The sequence below is a fragment of the Centropristis striata genome, chromosome 20 (genome assembly GCF_030273125.1).
Source record: "Centropristis striata isolate RG_2023a ecotype Rhode Island chromosome 20, C.striata_1.0, whole genome shotgun sequence".
Lineage (NCBI taxonomy): Eukaryota > Metazoa > Chordata > Actinopteri > Perciformes > Serranidae > Centropristis > Centropristis striata.
Genome location: NC_081536.1, coordinates 23,287,118 through 23,307,332, shown reverse-complemented (window position 1 = coordinate 23,307,332; position 20,215 = coordinate 23,287,118). Strand labels below are relative to the sequence as shown.

The 20,215-nt window shown below is 39.5% G+C and overlaps 1 protein-coding gene across 1 annotated transcript in view; it reads left to right on the top strand.

Annotated features, from left to right (window-relative positions):
- The window catches only part of cdh11 (cadherin 11, type 2, OB-cadherin (osteoblast)), an 87,068-nt gene that overhangs the window by 31,705 nt on the left and 35,148 nt on the right, over window positions 1–20,215 (top strand). Inside the window, exon 2 of the mRNA XM_059359291.1 lies at window positions 8,061–8,126. The gene's annotated coding sequence lies outside the window, so the exon portion shown is untranslated. The remainder of the gene's footprint in view (window positions 1–8,060; window positions 8,127–20,215) is intronic.

The window sequence follows — 20,215 nt, the reverse complement described above, 5'->3', positions numbered from 1 at the left end:
GATAAACAAGCGAAAGGAGAAATCACTGATAAAATCAAAAGTGAACACAGAATGAATATACAAGATGCAAATGAGTGTGCAGATAAGAACCTCCAAAGGGCTAATAAAAGCTTCTCACCTGAAAGCAACAAACAGGTCTGCGGCTTCACTGAGGGTGAAGTCTTAAGAGTTTACAAAAACAAAGGCAGCTTTTTGTAAATGAGCAACTTCTCCAAGGATAGGACCAAATTAAGAAGAAATCAATGTGGGAAATATAATGAGCTGCAATTTACAATAGCATCACCAGAGGACAATACTGATGGCTCACAGATTTCAGCCAAATTGCTCATCTACAGTGTGTTTGTTTCAAGTAATCCCCATGGATGTCCCATGGATTTAAGATATAATTGTTGAGTCTAGACAGTAAAATCAGATCTCACTATTATCCTGCTAGACTTCCAATGACACATTATCAGCTTGCAATGTCACTAAGACACAATAAGAAATAGCTGAGCTTGTGTAGCCTCACTGGTAGAGCAGCACATTTTGACAGAGCTATAGGGATTAGCAGACTTCAAAGGCAACATATGCTAATAATACACTGCAGCATACCTAAAGGTTTGTTCAATTTATTCTTGCATTAAGGATCATTAGTGGCTGTGAAGGAAGGGGGTATAGTAGAATAAACTCCTGTCATGGCTTTCCAAATCAAACTTTAAAAAGTCATACAGCATCAATATGTCTGCCGGTGACCTTACACCCATGCCTGCTCTTCACACATTCTGCAGATTTAGCAAAAGTGCAGAGTGCTTTCAAGTGACTGCTGCTTACTTCAACGCTTAAACTTTTCATGCATTTAAATATCAGTTTAATTCTATGTGCTCCGACGTGTTTTTCTATTTCCTGACATCATAATTTAGTGCTTACAATTAGTAGATTGATTGATTAGTTGTCTGTTGATCGATAAGGTCATCAGCAGACAACAATACTGACAGTCAAGGAAATATTTATCAAGCAAACATGTTCCACCTTCTCATCTCATTGAAAGTTGAATATCTGAGATTTAGCCTGTTGGTTGGACACAACAAGCATTTTTTTTATTTGTTCCCTAAAGACGCAATGGTTTATTCAACTCTAACAATAACAATTCCAAAATAATGATAATCATAATAAAAATGATAATAAAGCATTGAATATTGTCTGCAACATTGCCCTGTGATTCTTCAGTTGACCGCAAATACCTCCATCCCTGCCGGCCACGGCTAGCCTGTCAACCAATCAGAGGCTGTGTTTCTGACTTATCCACCAATCAGAGGTTGATTTCAATAACAGGAGATTCCCCAAAACAATAAAAGATACAGCAATGATAATATTCACACTTCTACACACAGTTATTAGTTTTTCTTTGCTTTTAAGTTGGTATATTTCAATATAATAAAGTAACTGAAAACTACAGTATTCAAGGGTAGACCAAAAGTTATTGCTTGCCACTTGAGATGAAGAAAAAAAATCATACTGACTTCTATCTTTCAGGCTTATCTAACAACATAGAGCTATTTCAGAGCATCTGACAGAAGCTTGGCTTATATTTTCAGATGAGGAAGTGGAAAAATACTCGGCCGTCTAGAGCAAGTGTTGTAGGAGTAGCACTATTGTGGGAGCAGGACGTCTGAGCTCAAAGATAAAATACAGGCCTATAGATACCAGCCAATCCCCTTTAAAATAACTGCCCGCCACTTGCACCTGCATCTCCTGTGTAGCATTTTATTTTAGACTCAGCAATGAGTCAGAAAGGAGGTGAGAGGAAGAGGAGGAGGAGGAGGAGGAGGAGGAGGAGGAGGGGGAGGAGGAGGAGGATGCTTGCCTCAAGATAAAATATATGAAAGGAAATGTGCACCAAAAATAAGTTAAGAGTGTATATAAAGAAGAGTCACATACAGTGATTTTACAGGGTGGTTCCAAATTTAGACAGGTCTCATAAATTGCTGACCCGTTGCTTGGCTCGTGCTGAAGTTGCCACTTTTTTCCACGTTGCTTGCCAATGTGACTGAGCATGGAAGTCATGCAGGGAAGTTTAAGCAAGGTGTGAGTGCAGGTGCGCATGTGCACGGACCAGTACATGGTAACACTTCAGCAGCTTGTATACACTCATACAATGATATGTGCCTGTGTGTGTTTGTCTATGTGCCCATGCACCTGTGAATGCATACTGGCGCATGAATAATACTGACACAGCTGGGATCCACCAGTCCCTGCCAGCCAATATGTGTGTGTTTGTCTGTGTGTGAGTGTGTGTATGTGTGTGCGGCTGCCAGCTGCGCCCACTGTGCTGATCCTCAAAGCCGCTATCACATTCTGCTTGCATCATTTCACCGCAGTCGTACTGCGAGCATCAAACTCATGAACACATGCTCGGTTACAAGCTGATATTCCCTCTCACACTCAAGCATATAATCACTTTCTTACATAAACACCCATTCAGTGACGTGAGATATCATGATTACATATGGGTTTTTTAAGCTGCTTGCTATAAAGCATACGATTTATAAATTAGATTTTTGTACAACATGGCTTTACAGCAAGTCACCAAAAAGAAGCTTTTCTTGCTTTAAAAGGATCATTTTCAACTTATGCATATTCAACTGCTGTGTTCAATTAGTGCTGGAAAGGAATTTTTCAGGACAGTCCCGAATGGAGTACTTCCCAATAACCATCCATTATTGTCAAGAAGCTCTGCAGAGGTCAAAATGCTTCTTAAACTGTGGGTCAGGAATGACTTCAGGGCCCTCAGATGCAGCAACTTTCTCCAAGTAAAGGTCAACTGTTTTACTGCCCTATAAAGCTGGAGAGCTGTAACTGTGTGAAAGTAAAACAAAATGGCTTCAAACTTTATCTCCAGGCTCCGGACAAACTATTAGAAATTGCCGTTTGCCTTTATAGGCCTGCATAAAATTAGGCTTTTCTCCAGCTTTAGTGGCAATGTTGGGATTCCAATTGGCCGCTATCATGGAATAAATCCCAGCATCCTGATTTAGCAACTAGATGAAACACCAGATTTTAATCCGAGAGAGTGTAATGTGTTTGGATAGAGCTCAGCTAGAGAACTATAATCAGAATAATTATTCTGGTCGCACTCCAGCTTCAGGCCTTTTAGCTAATGACAGACGCAACACTAATGGCTGCATTTCAAGCTGTCTATTTGCATGTGTACATGAAATGTGTGTGCAAATATTGTGTGTGTTTGTCTGTGAGCAGGTCGGCGTGCCTACAAAATTTGCAGACTGGGCCAAAAATAAAATCAAAATCAGATTTTTTCCTGCAGTGATGGGTAGCTAAGCTGAGAGATGATGGCAGTTTGTATCCTTAAACGACCTTGTTCCTGGCCTCTGCAGCCAATTTCATTTCATACCTGCTTTTAGTCTTTTGTTGAACAGAAGAGAACAGATCGTACCACAAGGTGAGCGCTAAGTGCTGCTGTTTGCCACTGAATGTTTGAAGTGTGAAGTGCAAGAGAAAAGACTATAGCTGCATCTGCATTGCTTTTAATGTACAGATCCATATGAGAACAGTCTGACACGCTATAAAGGATGCACACAACATCAACCTGTACACCAGAGCCCCGTTAGACTGCAGTCGTACATCACAACAACTTTCAAATGTTTTCATGTTGATTGTTATTTATTGCCAGAGAAAGATACAAGATTCGTAGGCTTTCAATATATTTATCCTGAGGAAAATCACTCTTCAGATATGAATGCAATTCATCAAAATAAATCAATACTAAATATTATCACTTTCTGGAAGCCTGTGTGCATGTAGCAAAACGTGTATGCAACAGAGTTGTTGGGAGTGGACGACCAATCAATAAGCCTTTACTCATGCATTGCACATTTCAGACAAGAACCAATTCAGACAGTGCTTTATCGTATTGACAGTATTGTCTGAGGGTCCCTTGCAACACCGCAACATGGCGAAATCCATTTTCCTTCATATAACGAGCTGTCATTTTCTGGTTGGAATGAGCTCAATCGTCTCCGCATACAAAGCAGGCAGATTTAGCTTCAGAATGATAATAACGATAGCACAATAGTGATTGGTATAATTCCACAGCGACATCGCTCATATCACACAATGATGATTAGTGCAGGGCTTCAAAAAGCATGGCTCATTTTGAAAACATCTGCGGTGCAGTTACGGACAGCGCAGCACACTGTTGCTATTAGCTCTGTATGCTGTGTCAGCACGTGTTGCTACAGATACTGGGATAAAAATCCATTTCTTCTACTTTAACAAGGTGAAATGAGTCAGTGTTCTCTGCATACAAAGTAGGCCGATCTGCTGCATGATAATGGTGATATCATGACGGTGGTTGGTGTTATTTAGGAGGGATATTACCTGGCACACTGAATGATAATGATTTGGTATAATAGCTGAGGAAGTAAGGCCTCTAAAAGTTGTGATATGCCCAAGGTCAAATGAAACAAAACCATGTTTTTACATAACTTTAACATGTCCAGTTTTTTAAAATGGATGGTTGTATAAAAAATATGTGTATTGGATTCCTTCAACAAACCAGAAAAAGGGACAGCATCTGTCCTATCACATGTATCTGTGGAAATAATGATCAGAATGTCACCACATTTGGACTGAACATTTAAAGACAGTTATTTCATACAATAAAGCAAAGGTTTTATCAATATTTTAGACCATTTCTGCTGATGATGATGGAGTTTGCAGAGCTTTCAGTTATGATGATGATGTGAATGGTGGTGCTGTAAATTCACTCCAGCTGTCACTTTCATTTAATGCAATTCATTTAATTCCTACTTAAGGGAACAATGAGTGAAACACAATATCCTGTGCTCTCCAAAAACACATCTTTATTTACAGCAGTAGCTTCTTCTTGATTCTTTAAGTGCTTGACAAAGTTATTGAGCAGAAACGTGTTTGCATAGAACTAAATTAAATGCATCTACAAACATAATTGCAAAAAAGTTGGGATACTGTGTAAATCGTGAATACAAACAGAGTGCATCCAATTCGGAATCCACAAGTTTATATTTACAAAATGCAATAAAAGGAAAATCAGTTTGAAAATAACATGTACTGTCTTAGTACAGTTTTTAATTAAATATATACATATTCTGTTTCTTTTATGTCTTGGGAATCAGAATTGAGTTTAAATTATTTAAACACATCAGATGAAATATTCACCATGTGTATATTTGGAATAATAAAGTAAACTGCTTGGGAATGAAAGCAGCACTTTTAAAGACAATGAGGTAATGTCTGAATGTCTCATGTATAGAAGTGTTAAACATCTTAGTATTTGTATTTGTAAAAACATAAAAATTGTCAATCTATTCTGGTTGTTGCTCTGATAAAACATATAAAACAGCCTCGACATTGCTTACAACAGTCTTTTCCACTAAAGCTACGAGTGCTGATCTTTAGTTCCTGCTAAAATTGGAGGCGAGGTTAATTATTGCAGTCTTGGTGCTCAGAGCTGTGTGATCTCTCACTGCACATTTATAAAGACGTTGATAAAAGAAATGTGGCACAGAGGATAAAGGCAGTTTTTTGGCCTTTTGATATTTAGCCATTACGACGTTATAAAATATCTCCCTCTCCATTTTTTCCCCCCCATCTCTTCACTCATGCACCATCACACCCACATAATTACTAGATGGAGAGGAGCTTTTAGAAAAATCTTGTGTTGCCAGACTGCTTTCTTCTGGAGTTTTTTTTACTCTTATTCACCCGGTGAAGGTTCGCACAAAAAAACAAATTTTCATTTTCAGTAACAACCTGCTTCACACAACCACGCAGGGGAGCTGCTCTGTACAACCACTCAGCACCACCACAGCCCTGAGCCGCTCCGCCGGGACAGGCCAGGGTTAAGTAGCTTGCTCAAGGGCTTCTCACTGGTAGTTAATGATGGAGGCGAGAGCCTGTCCTGTTCATTTCCCTGCCTGGATAACACCTCAGGTGAACTGGGAATGCAATGGAAACATAAAGGTAGTGGCTTCTATTACAAATGTCCGCAAAACCATTCATGACCCATTTTAATCTTTAAGCGTCCCATGTTCGGGCCTTGACCCAGACTTTGAAAACCACATTACAGTTAGTCCAAGTGCTGTTCTAAAGGTCTTAAACACATACTGATCAAATATACATTTTGTTCCATGTTTTTGTGGTATAAACATCAATTGAGTCACAGTGACCATTATATAATAGTAACTGGTTATTTTAAGATGAGATTTGTCAGTATTTGTTTTGAAGCTGTGCGGCTTGAGACACAGCCCCATTAACAAAAGGTTTCAGTTGCCTGTTGAAGTGTCCTTCAGCACACTTTACCTCTGCTGATGTTTAAAGTGCAACTGTGTGCCATGCAAGTTTTGGTATATGAAAATAATGGGTGAGGTGAAAGAAAAGAATAAATGTCTGACCGTTGTCTTGGACTCCACTGTTGTGGTTATACAACCACTACAGGAAAAGAGTTCAAATTGTCATCCTTTTTTTGAAAGTTTGCTTGTAGCCCACGAGTTTCCGAGTTAACTGGTAACATTGTTTTTGCCACAGAAGAATGAAAAAATACTGCCTGGCAGCACTGACTGTTCCACTCAACAAAGAAATATGTCATGCATCGCAACAATTTTTATTTTATTTTTATAGTTTCTGGACGATAATGTTGGACTGTGGTTGAGAGGCAAAGATTAAAGGGTTAATCTGCAATTTTTCAACTGGCTCTGTGTGAATGCATCACAAGCTGTAAATACACATGAACTCTCGCCATGCTGCCAATGCATGAAGCTCCTGGTTCACCTGCCTTCAGAAGTATACTGGATGACTCAAAACATGTTCCTTTGATAGCATGTACAGTGACACAAAGCTGGTTGAAAATCGGCAGAGTTCCCCTTTTAATCGGGCTGTAAATCATATTAATAATGACAAAATAGTTATTTATTCCGGTCTCTTTTGCATAATACTTCATAAAAAAATGACATGACACCAGCATTGTTCTATAATACTAAAAGTAAAACCTCATAGCAACATCTGATATTTATAGCAACATTTATATTTTAAGCCCGAACCCGCAGTGTGCTTATGAAAATGAAAAGCAGAGCACAGAAAACCATGTCAGAACCACTGGTTTGTACATTTGTAGTTCAGATAAACATGTATGTAAATTCAAAGTTTCAAATATTCTCAGTTGTTGTCTAATTTGTTGTTGGAAGTGATGTAAACTGTAATGAGTCAGGACAACAACAGCAAAAGCTGAACTCTGAGTTTGTTTTTGTGTACAAAATGTTTAGACTGCAGTCTTTCCAACTCTGTGCTCATACATCAGGCTGTATGGCGAAAGTCTTAACAAGCATAAAGGAGCTGCAGGCTGCTGCACTGTACGTCCAGGAAGCTGCTGAGTGAGTTTAGAGCAGTACTTGCTAAGTCAACACATGAATTAAATATATTTTATTTATATTTTACTCTCTGCAGTCATGCATGACTACAGTAGTTGTATTGATATGAAAGAGTGGGATGCAATGAATTTGGGAGGGCAATATGGATACAGTTTGAAGATAATTAATTCTGCTGGACTGCTGTCAGCCTGCTGCTGTCTTTGTTGATGTGATTATTTAAAGGCTTGGAAACACTTTTTAAAACTTGGAAATCCATTGAGAGCTTAAGAAAAGTGGAATTAGAATAAGTATCTGACAGCTTCACATGCGTTTAGAGGTTAAAAGAGGTTTGTTTGTGAAGTCACAAATACTTGAATTTGACCAACAGACTATTTAGAGTAACCCTCTTTCTCAAAAAGCTCAAGACAAACTTGTTTCTTTCTGTTTTTCTTCTACTTTTAATGCTTCTGACACCAACAAGCCTCACTAATCTCCTTTTACTCTATCCGCTGCATAATCACATGCAAACCAAAATGAGAAATAAAGTCAAATTAATTAACTCATATCTAATTGTATCATAATCACAGTATATACAATGTCTTTGAACATTAAAAAGAATAAAAGGCAGTTCTTTCATGTAATTAATCTAACTTTCTTCTCTCCCTCTCCTCTTTTTTTCAGGCAGATCTGTGTCGCTGTACAGAGGAGAAAACACTCAACATATCCAACACCAGTAATGAGCTAAAGGTGCGTTCTCACTTTCTGTGTGTGTGTGTGTGTGTGTGTGTGTGTAATCAAAAGGCTTGTGAATTGGCTCCGACACATCAGGCCCCACTTGCCTGTTTAGCATTCTGTTTAACTTGCTCCCTCTCTTGCAGAAATATTGAGAGCAAGTGAGAGTGATGGGTGAAAGCACACAAAGAGCGTTATCTCCAATTCCTTCATTCTTTATTTATTTGTTTCTTTCTTTCATTATATAATTAATCTTGTTTGTGTTGTTTTCCCTTCCTTTCTTTCTTTGTATATTTCCCTGTTTTTGCCTCTGTCTTTCTCATTAATGATCTCTGTCCTTCATGGTTAATAGAAAATTATTCTGAATTGTTTAGCTTGTATTTGCCTACAGCAGCTTGTTAAAGAGGACTTGTAAAAATGCATATTTAATATGATCTCATGCCTGAAAATGCGGCTTACAATGCATTTGCCCTCTGGGCACGTGTTCCCAAAGTCACCGTATCGTGCACCTCACATCTCCCATACTAAGCATTTTTTTCATTCGCCTGGAAAAGTTGAATAGATTAAAGGCAGATCTAATCGATCCTGAGTGTGCTTATCAGTGGCTGGCAGGCTGACGAGCCGATTTCAGAACAGCATATTCTAATCCTCCAACTGCGGGCTGGAAACTGGAAAAAGACAAATAGGTAGAAAGACTCAGAGACAATAGGTCAGACAGCAACCACAGGAAAAAACAAATCTGTGAATATTTTAAGTCTGAGAGAAGTGATGGGTGTGGAAGACAACAGACAGGTAGATTATCACACTGAATATTATGATTAAGGATACTAATACTAATTTAAAATACCAATGATTCACTGTATGCAAAGACATTGTTCCTCTTGTAGCATTTCTATATAGATAATGTTCTGTGATCACTCCATGCCTGACATTGGAAACACTGACAACATTAAGTGAAAAGAATGGGGAAATTCATAGATATGGAATACGGGCTAAGTATCAGTTATTAGGGGCTTAACGTTGTCCTTTAAAAACTCATATCAGTTGGACATAAAAGAGGACTTAAGCTCGTCCTCCATCTGGTTTTGCCTGGATTACTCTTTGTGGCTGCGTATGAAATGTGTCCTCATTGCCATCTATTGATTCTGCCTCTAACTTATTATGATTCTTGGTTTCAAAGGGTTTAGTATATGCCACATGCTGATTGGATGTTTAACCTTTTGACCTCCATACTGGGATCCGAGCACACATCCCATAATAGGAGGCATTCATCCAGATGACCTCTTCTGTCACGGTGACAAGTCGGCGGCAGGCAAACTGACAAAGAGTGTCTGTGTATGTGTGTGTGTGTGTCTTGGATTTGAAGAAAAAGAGATAGGGAAGGAACAAAAGTACTTATCTGAGCCAGTGTCAGGTCACATCATGCCTCTCTCCTTCTCTTTCTTTTTATTCTCTCTGTATCTCTACCTCTCTCTCTCTCTCTCTCTCAGATTAGCTCCTGCTCCTTTTGGCTGCTAAAAGAAAGCAACTGATTTATTGTTTTGAGTGTGTTTATGTGGCTGAACGTGCATGCATGTTGCAGCCCCGGGCTACGGTTATTTCAGTCTATAGCAGTTTCACACAGAGAGACAGCAGGAGGATATTAGGACAAGCATCCATTCTCTTTCTTCGCTTGTTTTGTTCTCATGATATGGGAGGTAGTTTCTAAATTACTCTCTATTTCAGCTTACGGGCAGATAAAACCACAGATCTTTGCCTCAGCCAAAGGCTCGAGGCTTGGTAGAATTAATCTTGACTGGTGGCAGAGCTGCAAACAGTGGCTGCACAGTCCTTAACACACCAACTCCAGGTGCAGTGTTTTAATACTGGTCATCACCGCAGTTATGGCCAAATGTTAGAAATTACTTCACATTTCTCTGAGATGGAAGTTAATTTCAGACCAGAAGCTGCTACATTACTGGCTCTGTTTGCATGCACATCAGGTATCCAGTACATTTATTTGACTTGCCTGCTGATTTTGCATGCATTAACTACAGCAAATGTAATGCTTACAGCAGCATCATTGCAGATTAAGGGTAGCTGCAGTGTAACTATTCCAAAATTAGATTTTGAAGTGAAAATTCCCCTGAAATTACAGTATGCTTCTGCCAAAGGTTTTATACCAACAAACATCAAACAGCCAACTCAAAAAGGCTCGTTTCTGATCTGCTAATGATCTGATCTGCTGTGTATAGGACACTTGTGCATCAAAAAGTGGGTCAATCAGGTCACAACTGCTCCTCTCAGCATTTGTGCCTTACTGCTTGTGCAGTTGTTGAGACTTGTTCCAAGTGTGGAGTACAGTGGAATCTGGCAGTGGTTGTGATTGATCATGTGGCCACATCAGGATAAGAAAAACATGATTTACCAGCTTTGATGGCAGACAACTGGATGTCATGGATAGATGTGTTTCTAAATGAAAGTCTTTACATATCGTCTTCAATAGGAACCCGTTAAAGTTCAAGCTCTGTTTAATGTCACACTGGCAGTTAGAAATTATTTCCACAATACACAGAAAAATGTCTGACATTTGCAAAACATGACAAACTTGGGTACAGCAGTGATTGTTTACACAACAAGCAGAAAATGCAAAGTGCATATTAAAGTGTATATTAACACATAAAGTCAGCGTAGGATGCAACGCGGTGCCAATAAGCCTTCCTCGAGAGTGTTAAGTAGAGTAGGAAAATGCTGTTAAAACTCGTTAACTATCAGGCTCATATATCTTTAAAATGTGACACTGATGGGTGTCTGGGAGGATAGATAAGGAGCAGGAATTAGGGAGAAGAAGATTCCCTTTCCAGGGATTTACACAAACACACACCGAGTGAGTTTTAATGCCCTCTACGAGTATTGATTACCCAGCAGTCTGACTGATTGAGAGCTAGATATAAAAAAGCACACATCAATAAAATACTCTGGAAGACCTGCAGAGACTTTTAAAGACACTGCCCTTTCCCACCCACTCACACAAACACAAACAGCCGCCATGTGATTCAATTAATCCAGAGGTCCACTGAGCTGCAACAGTGACAGTCTGAGATGCCAGGAAGTAGTCTGAAGCAAACCCCAAACAACCTTTCTGAGTTTGTTGACTGACTCAAGGTTGTTTCTCCTGGAAGCTGGCAGTAAATAAATGTACACGTCAGAAGTTCAAAGGCAGGCAATATATTAAACAATTTGAAAAAATACCTTGACCCTCTGCTTGGTTATGATTGGTCTGTTTTTAACTCAGATTTTGCCTGTTTTCCATGACATAGTTTATCCCATTCCCATCCACTGTCTAACAAGAATGTCAGAACCTTTAGTTTATTTATTTTTTGCTCGTTAATTTGTGGATCAGGGTTGGGAAAGATTATTGATACAGGAATTTATTGGATTTATTAATTTTGCAATATGTTATCAATACACTGGCACCAAATATTTATATATATTTTTTTAAAACATGCAATCGTTCTAAACCACGTTAGGGTTAAAGAGGGTTAAATAAGCTATGTTAGTGTGTTTAGCATGAGGTCAGGTGACTTCTCCAAGCCCAGAATGTTGTGGCTTGAGAAGAGTCCAACTCTAGGGCACATAAAGGCCATGTACCACTTGTATTTTCACAATAATGGTCTACTAGCATGTAAAATCTGACATGGGCTAACATTTGTTTAAGGTGACACTCTATCGACTCGGCATAACTGTATCCTCCCTTTAAACATATTAACCCCAGGAACAGTTCTGGCACTTCAGTCAGTTTATGGCTATTTTACATGGGACAGTCAGGGTGATTGGCTTTTTAGGGATGTGTTTTTTTCTTAAGACACGTGCTGTACCATTGTTTATTGTTAGTTTATATTGCAGTGTATCGAGAAATCATACAAAAGTGCTGCATTGCGATAGCCTTGTCTGTGATTCCTGCCCCTGTTGTGGCTGTTGTGGGGCTGCAGTGTGATTAATCAGCTCTGCAGGCTTATTATTACCTGTTGACTGTGTGACAAAAAGGCTGATTTTAAGCTGTGGACAGGCTCAGCTGTTGGTGATGATGGCAGATGGGTGGATGAATCACCAGAAAATGGCAAGAGGCTTCGTATCAGGCGTCTCTGAAACATCAGGCCTTTGATGGAGCCTTCCTGCTGCCTTCACTTCTCTCGGATCATTCGAGGGTAATGGACGTATGTCACTACAAATGCTGCCTGGACACCGACTGCGGCTTTGAAGCTTCTTTAGATGTCTTTTGTAATATTTTCAATGTGCTGGTTTAAGCTTACACTGGTTACTCTGCTCTTGCACTCAGCCTTTCACCGTTCTGAAAAGGAGCATCAGCTTAATGTTTAAAAATGAGTATGAGGTACATTACTGCAGACGGTTTGGAGACACGCAGCTTTAGATCATTTTGGGCTGCACATAAGATAAGTAAAAGTTTTCTTTTTTTATTCTGAATGGTGCTGTAGTCCTTAAGTGAGCACTATTGAAACTATTGTGAGGATTGGCACACTTACAAAACTGAATAATTGCAGCCCCATTTCATTAAATAGAGCAATTTGAAATCCTCCTTCTCAGCTAACTCTGACATTAAATTAAAACTTAGAATTGAATGTCAGTGACATTTTTCTGCCTTTTTGTGCCCTTGAGCACTTTTAGAGATTGGCAAAATCAAACAGCAGCTAAAAGATTTCACTACCGGAAATGCCATGCTGGTAAACACTCACATTTATGTATAAAACAAAAAAAATAAGAAAAGTAACACATGATGTGGTAATCCGGCCGTCTCTGAGTGATAAACTGTTGAAGATATAATTCATATTTCTTAAACTTTCTCACTTCCTACGGGCAAAGAAGTGAAAAAACCCCTGACTCCAAAGTTTGGTTTGGTTAATAGAGCGGAGCTACGACGTCTCCTCTGTTGTAGCTGGATTTTGTGGAAGAATTTTGTCCTGGATGTTAACTTATAAAACAGCTACACAGGTGATGATGCAATCATCAGAGCTTTGGGAACACCGACTGATGAGATCAGGTGACATTGTTTAATTTGGAAGCTTAAGGGATCTACTATCAGGAGAAAATGACATTTCAGAATGGAGGGAAATTGCTTTTTGGGGGGCTGAAAGGATGCAAGATATGGAGTTATCCTCCAATATGAGATTAGAGGCTTGGCTTGATCAACCGAGCCTACCGTCACGAAGCCACCTGCACTGGATTTCCACTGGAACTATGAAGACAATAGTTGGTGACCCAAATTTAATGTGTTTGGATTGATTTTTAAACATAGATAAACCATGACACATGGATGGATGGATATTTTTCTCAAAGATCAAATGTTTTCCCTTCTCCCTGCACGTAGGCCTTAGAAGGATTTCATTTTAATTCTGCTCTGCTCTGTGTTGGCCTTTATCTGTGCTGTTGTGCTCTGAATCTGGATTCACTGCTCTCATTCATCTTGTTTGCCTCTTCGTTATTCTCTTCTGTTCTGCATTTCGTTACTTCCGTTTTGTGCTGTTCTTCCCCCTTCCCCCGTCTATACATCTCACTCTGTTTCATGGGCACAAATCAAATGTAAATATCCTATAAGCATGATCAACACAGCTCACAGCCCTGCTGAGCAACAAGAAGAGGAAAAAAAGGAGAGAGAAGGGGAAGAGAAAGAATGAGCAGATAAATGTGTTTGCGGTGAGATTACCGTGCATCATAAACCCATAAACCCTGCAAGGAATCAGAGGGATGGAGGGGAGAGAGAGGGAAAGATGGGGATTCAGGGACGGAGGGAATTCAACAAGAGAAGGACATGGAGTGGAGGAAGAGGAGATGCAGGATGGATGATGGTTAACAGCAGAATGAGAGCAGAAAAACACAAAGACAGAATGAGAGGGAGGAAGAGCCAAGATCAGGAGGGAACAGAGAGAATGTCAGAAGGCAGAGATACTGAAATACAGAGAGATAGAGAGCGAAAAAACAAATGTAAGCCCTGGAGGATTAACTCTCTCATTTCTCTATGGGGAAGAATGGGAAAAAAGAGGATTTCCACCTCCTATCCTCTCAGCCTCTCTTTGATATCTCTCTCTCTCTCTCTCTTTCTGTCTCATATTCTAATATCTTTGGTCTCTATTCATCATGTTGGAACAGGCTCGCTGAGCTTGCTAAAGCATGAACACACATGGCTAACCTAGCTGGACACAAATCCCTCTCTGTTGGTCTCTTTCTTCCTCTTGTTCCCATACTGCTGCGCAATTTCACTTGATCTCTTCATTTCTCTGTCAACATCATCCATTATTTGTTTCCTCATAATTTCACTTGTTTGCGGTAGGCTTAAAGGCAGCATAAATTATTTTTACCTGCCTCTTTCTTCTCCATCTGTGGCGGTTTGGCAGCTGCGCAACTGTTGCACTGGGGCCAATAACACACAACAGCGCTCATCATTGTTGTGGTCGGTTTAACGAGCTTTGCTAATAAGATGAACGGGCTTCCTGCTGATCGGTTAATGGTGCATTCACTGGTTGTGCGCAGTATAGTGATTCACAGTTGTCACTGTTTTCACATCAAGTATGTTGGATTGAAGGGCGTTTTAATTACTTATGTTGTGCCGTTTAAAAAGTCTGCCAGGGTGATTTTACAGCAGAAATGTGGCAGCACAACAACACATAGCATTCAGCAGATGACTATACACACACTTGTTTTTGATTAATTCTAAGGAATGAGCTCTGGAGGTCATCAACACAGAAAAATAAATCAATGAAATAACCACTATGGCTAAACTCTAGTAGAACCTGGATCAGATTGATGGGGGTCTTTTTTTAATCATATTTTGTCTTTTTTAGAAAGAAACTGAAAGTATTGAAGGCATATGTTGTGGCTCAGAGATTAAACAGTGGTTTTAATTTTTCATCTTTCTTACACCACTTTCAGATGACTCTTTAGTACCTAGTGAATGAATTTCAGTATGGCCATACAGCCTGGTGCACTTTCTGTGCATTCCATTAGTTCCTGTAAGGTTTTTTATTTTTTTTTATTTTTTTTTTACCATTTTGCAGCATCAGAGGTTTAGCTTATTTTAGATCCACTTGCCGAGAAACATTTCCTACATGTGTGGGGATCACAGGCAAAGTCTGATGTGTACACACTGCTGCTGAAATGGGATAGCAAATAAACAGTTTCACAGCTGTAGTGTGAAACAGGTTTTAAGTGAATCTCAAACAACTGCGGCAGCATCTCAAGTTACTCTCCTCACTACTCCCTTTTTTCCTCTTCCTCCCTCCACTCCAGCTCTCCATAATAATTAAAAAAATAAACTTTATATGGTTTATTTTTTGTATCTATTTTCTTGATCTCCCTTTTGCTTTTGTGCTCGTTTTTCTACACTTTTACAATAAACCTGAATTATGCTGCTGTGTCTACTTATCGGTAACTACAACAAAGTGAATAATTAATATTCCAGCATATGGCTTCATTCTTTGACTGCCACTGCTGCTAATTTTGGACACTCTCATGCCTTGAATATACCATCATCTGTCCTTATCATCAGTCTCAAATGTTGTTTTCTCTACCAACAATCTGGACACAAGGAAATGCATTTAGGCCCAAGCTACAGAATCACATTTCTCACCATGCAGCCTATATTTTTGTTTTGGAGAGAGAGGTGCACATAAGATCCAGCCATGGTGTACTTATGGCGACCTCACAGGCTTTATGGCAGAAATATAAATCCTTCTTTACGTTCGCTTTATATTCTTTTTCTTCTTGTGGTTATGTGGCCTCTCTGTCTCTCTCCCTCCTACCTTTCTTCATTTCTCTGTGGTCGTCTGTCCCTGCTCCCCGAGCCTTTAAGAATCTGAAGTATTTTATTTTTCCTTTAGCCTCAAATCAATTCCAGACGCCACCGTTTCCTGCCCCCCACCTCTCTCCTTCTCGCCCTCCCTTAGGGGCTATAGAGCAAAACCACACTCACTCACACACACACACACACACACACACACATTGAAGGAGAGAAAGGCATTGAGTCTAAAGTTTTCTTTTTCTTTTCCATAGCATAAATTCCTCCCTCCCCCATTTCTATTCCAGGAATTGTGTGTGTTTGTGTGCCTATCCTTATGATTGAGCAGCATCTTTTCCCAAAGACTATTCCCCTTTTTCTTTCTGTGTTTGTCTTGGCAAGTCTCCTGTCACTCTCATCTGTCTTTCATGTCTCTCAGATTAAAAGGTGCAGTGACAGTGTCCTGAATCCCTTGTGACGGAGAGTGTGTGTCTGTCTGTGAACCCTGAACCTCCACAGATGTCCCCGATGAGTTGTTTTTGAAGTGCCATATTCATTAGTCATGTGCGGATGTGTGCACACATGGAGAAGGAGGCTGGATGATTGATTCTGGACATTTTTGAAAGCAGTGCAAGAAAACGCACTGGCGGCTTCTGAGGGTCATGAGCAGTTTTCTCAAAGCAAGAGATAACAAGCGAAATAGGATAAACAAGAAGGGAGAAACCTGTAATGTTCTGCAGCACCGTATGATTATCCATATTCATTTTCAATTCCCAAGTATATTTTAAATGTCTCCTGCAGTAATTAAAGTGTCACTGTAAGCTGTGCATAAAGCTGTAATTGGTAAGATTGAGCCTACTGGACTCTGAAAAGAAGAAGTAAACCGTAGGATGAAGAAAAATAAGCAAAATAATCAAGAAGAAAGTTGACAGAGGAGTGAATGAAGTGCTGGTTAATTTAGGACGCCCTTCAACACCCAATCGTAAGGTTTCCATTTAACAAGTCAATTCTAACATAGTCGTTAGTACGAGGTCTTTACACATCATTGTTTCTTTTTTAATTTCCACACATTTAATTCTTGTGTTGGGCATTTTGGAGAAAGCTCGTCATAATTAACTGCGGATGTAGAGTTTGTCTTTCCAATTAGCAGGAGTGAAAGGCCTAATAGTCACAAAGTTAAAGTCAAGGAAGAGGGCATTCCCATGCAAGCCAATAGCCAATAAACAGCGGTCAGCAGGCTAATTGGCGCTACATTGTTTTGCCTCTAGCTTAACAGAGTCTCATCAGCCCGCCCGTTGTGTTACTGTCTATTTCTGCCGCTCATTTGGAGGAACATAGAGAGCTGATTGGTTCAGTCATCAACTTGTTTTCAGCCCAGAGGATTTCCTGCTCAATTTAAAGGCCAAATCAGGAACAGCAGAGTGACGCACCCCGCTGGAGCATTCACCCCCATTACCGGCATTGTTTATGTTTTCATTATGTTTCACTGCATCCAAAACATATTTTTCTTCCCCAAATTCACTGTCAAACTTTTTATATCCAACAACGGGGAGCGACATTTTTGTTTCAGGACAAAAACAAGTTCTGTGATGGATTGTACTTGAAATAATTTAACCATTTAATGACAATAACTAGTCTCTTTATGTGGGGAAATTCTGTTTTTGTTGTAACCAAGCTGTCAAATATGATGCAGCTATCTTTATAAGGTACATTTTGGTCTCAATTATATAACAATGTAGAAATCTAGTCCTACAGTTTATTAAAAGGCACAAAACATGTTTGCCAGATGATTTAAAGAAGCCATCTCTCTCTCATTAGCAGAAGGAATTGTTCTGATTGCACATAATTCACCACAAATTGCATATTATTTCCATACAAATTAGCGTGATTCTCGGTAATTGAGAATGCTAATCAAACTGAGCAAAACAAAAATGCTCTCAAAATACACATGTTAACGGAGTGTATTTTTATGAAATAAAGCACTTTAAACAGAAGCTCTGTGTGAGAATTCGACTTCCCAAACACAACAATGGCAGCGTTAATTAGGTGTTAGTTAGCTGAATGCAACACATGTAAGTTGGTGTGCTGTCAGCACTGTGTTTGTCTTCTTCATTATCAACTTGGTTTGTTTAGCATTCTTCAGTTTAACATAAAATGTCACAAATGCATTTGTTGTGCCAACAGCAGAGCTTTCTTTAGAGGTGTTACTGAACAGATGAACTAAAAACAGCCAGTGTTTTATGGGGGAAGTAGCCTATTACAAATAAGCACAATTATCTTTCTTTATCAATCATCCAACACAAACCTGTTATAGAAGCCATAAAGCAAGAAGTGGACACTTCTATTTTATAGATGACAAAGATCTTTTCCTGTAGCTTGAACTGTTCCTGTCAGCAGCTTCATTGACCTGTTTTCTCGCCATTATTTACCAATAGTCTTTACGCCTTCCAAGCTAAGCGAGTCCTTATTAACTCACAATGATTCTGCGCTTCCACACAAGGGCATCGGTTGACGCTTTTGTGACTCCCAAGAGGAAACAGCTCTGCTTCACTGAGGAAAATGATCCTCTTCAGACCATTCTCTCCATCGAGAATCCATCAAAGCTCCATGACACAAAGTACATTACCTCTAGAGAGATGGATAACGGGTGACATCATTTGGTTGTGACTAATGTTAGTTCCTACCACATCTACTGGTAGCGCATGCCTTCACCTACCATGATTTTCAATTTGCTACATGCCTCTGATCATGGTGTAAAGTAAGTGATCATCCTCTGTGCAGACATGCCATGTGCCTACAAAAAAATAAATAAATAAACACCTCTTCTTTATCATTTTTGTCGTAGTCAACTGTCTGACAGAGCAGAAACACTACTAAATCATGAAAAAGGGCATAACCATAAACTGCACAATGATTATGTAACATTAAATTATGTAATAATTAAATTCAATATGATTTAAATGCATTTTCTGGACATTTAAGCAGAACAAGAACATTCAGAACCTCATTGCCTTTCATATAAAAAGATACTAATGATGTTAAAGTGAGGTTGATTAGAGAAAATAGTACATGAAGAAAGAGTGTGTGTGTGTGTGTCTGTGTGTGTGAGAGAGAGAGAGAGAGTGAAAACAGCAGACGTGGGGTCTTGTGGGTGGTAATTAGCACTTGGATTTCACTAATGGCTGAATAAGAATCAACCTCTACACACATGCTTACAATTTCAATTTCATAACACACATAGCCACCACAAGCACACACACACCCACACACCGAGTAGACTAACTTGAAGTAACTGTGTGTGTGTGTGTGTGTGTGTGTGTGTGTGTGTGTGTGTCTGAGTTGCTAGCCTCTCATTAATACCTATTTTCGCGAATGCTGAGAAAGCTTTGCAGCCGTTTCTTTGTAATCGCTTCACCACACACACACACATATGCAGGCCTATTAGTTCCTCTAATTGAAAGGCAATTAAGCCTCAGGTTTCGCGGTGTGAGCTAAACGCCGGGTGTCTGTTTTCAGCACCGCTCTGTTTTTAAGCTTTTAACAGACCACAAAGAGCCGGCCACCGAAACGAGACACCCAAAGTGAACTTTAATACACTGACTCTCTGTGTGTCTGTCTTCTATTGTTTTCTGTGTCCTTCCCAGTCTCTCACTCTGTAGTCCTTGGGTTTCATACCTAATGATACCTTTCATACCAAACTTATCCTGTATTGTTTAAATTAATCTTGTTGACTTTCAAGAACACAATGGATTTGCAATCAATGACAATTGGATAGTTAAACTTTGGAACATCTCGAAATGAATTTGGCCTTTGTTGGACAGCAACCTGATCAGTCTTTGTCTCGATTTCTGTTGGTTGCCTTTCTCTCAGTCCCCCTCCTTCCTCTTTCTCTCTGGTTGGTTTAGTTTATCCATCCTTCATCTTCTTAAATCTGTCCCTGCAGAACATGTCACTTGAAGAAAACAGACATTTAAAAAAAGAGAAAGAAATAAAAAATGCAGTCGGCAGCTTTGCATCTACAGCAGAGTAGCTGTGGGATTTGTTTTGGAGAGTAGGAGTGGATTTCTACAGTAACAGAAAATCTCATTTTAAACCTCACATGACCCCTTTTCTCATCTAAGCAGAAACATGAAAAAAAAAAATCACATCTGGTTCAAATAGTGTTTAGGGTTATAAAAGGGTCCAGTGGCTTGAGGAGCTCTCGTGTGAGTGAATGGTTGCAGGTTTGGTCCAGACAATCATCGTGTTTGTTATGTCCTTGAGTGCATCTTCTCAAGCAATAACATTAACCCACACTGGTTAATTTACTCTAAATAGCTTGAGCCTGTAGTTCAAT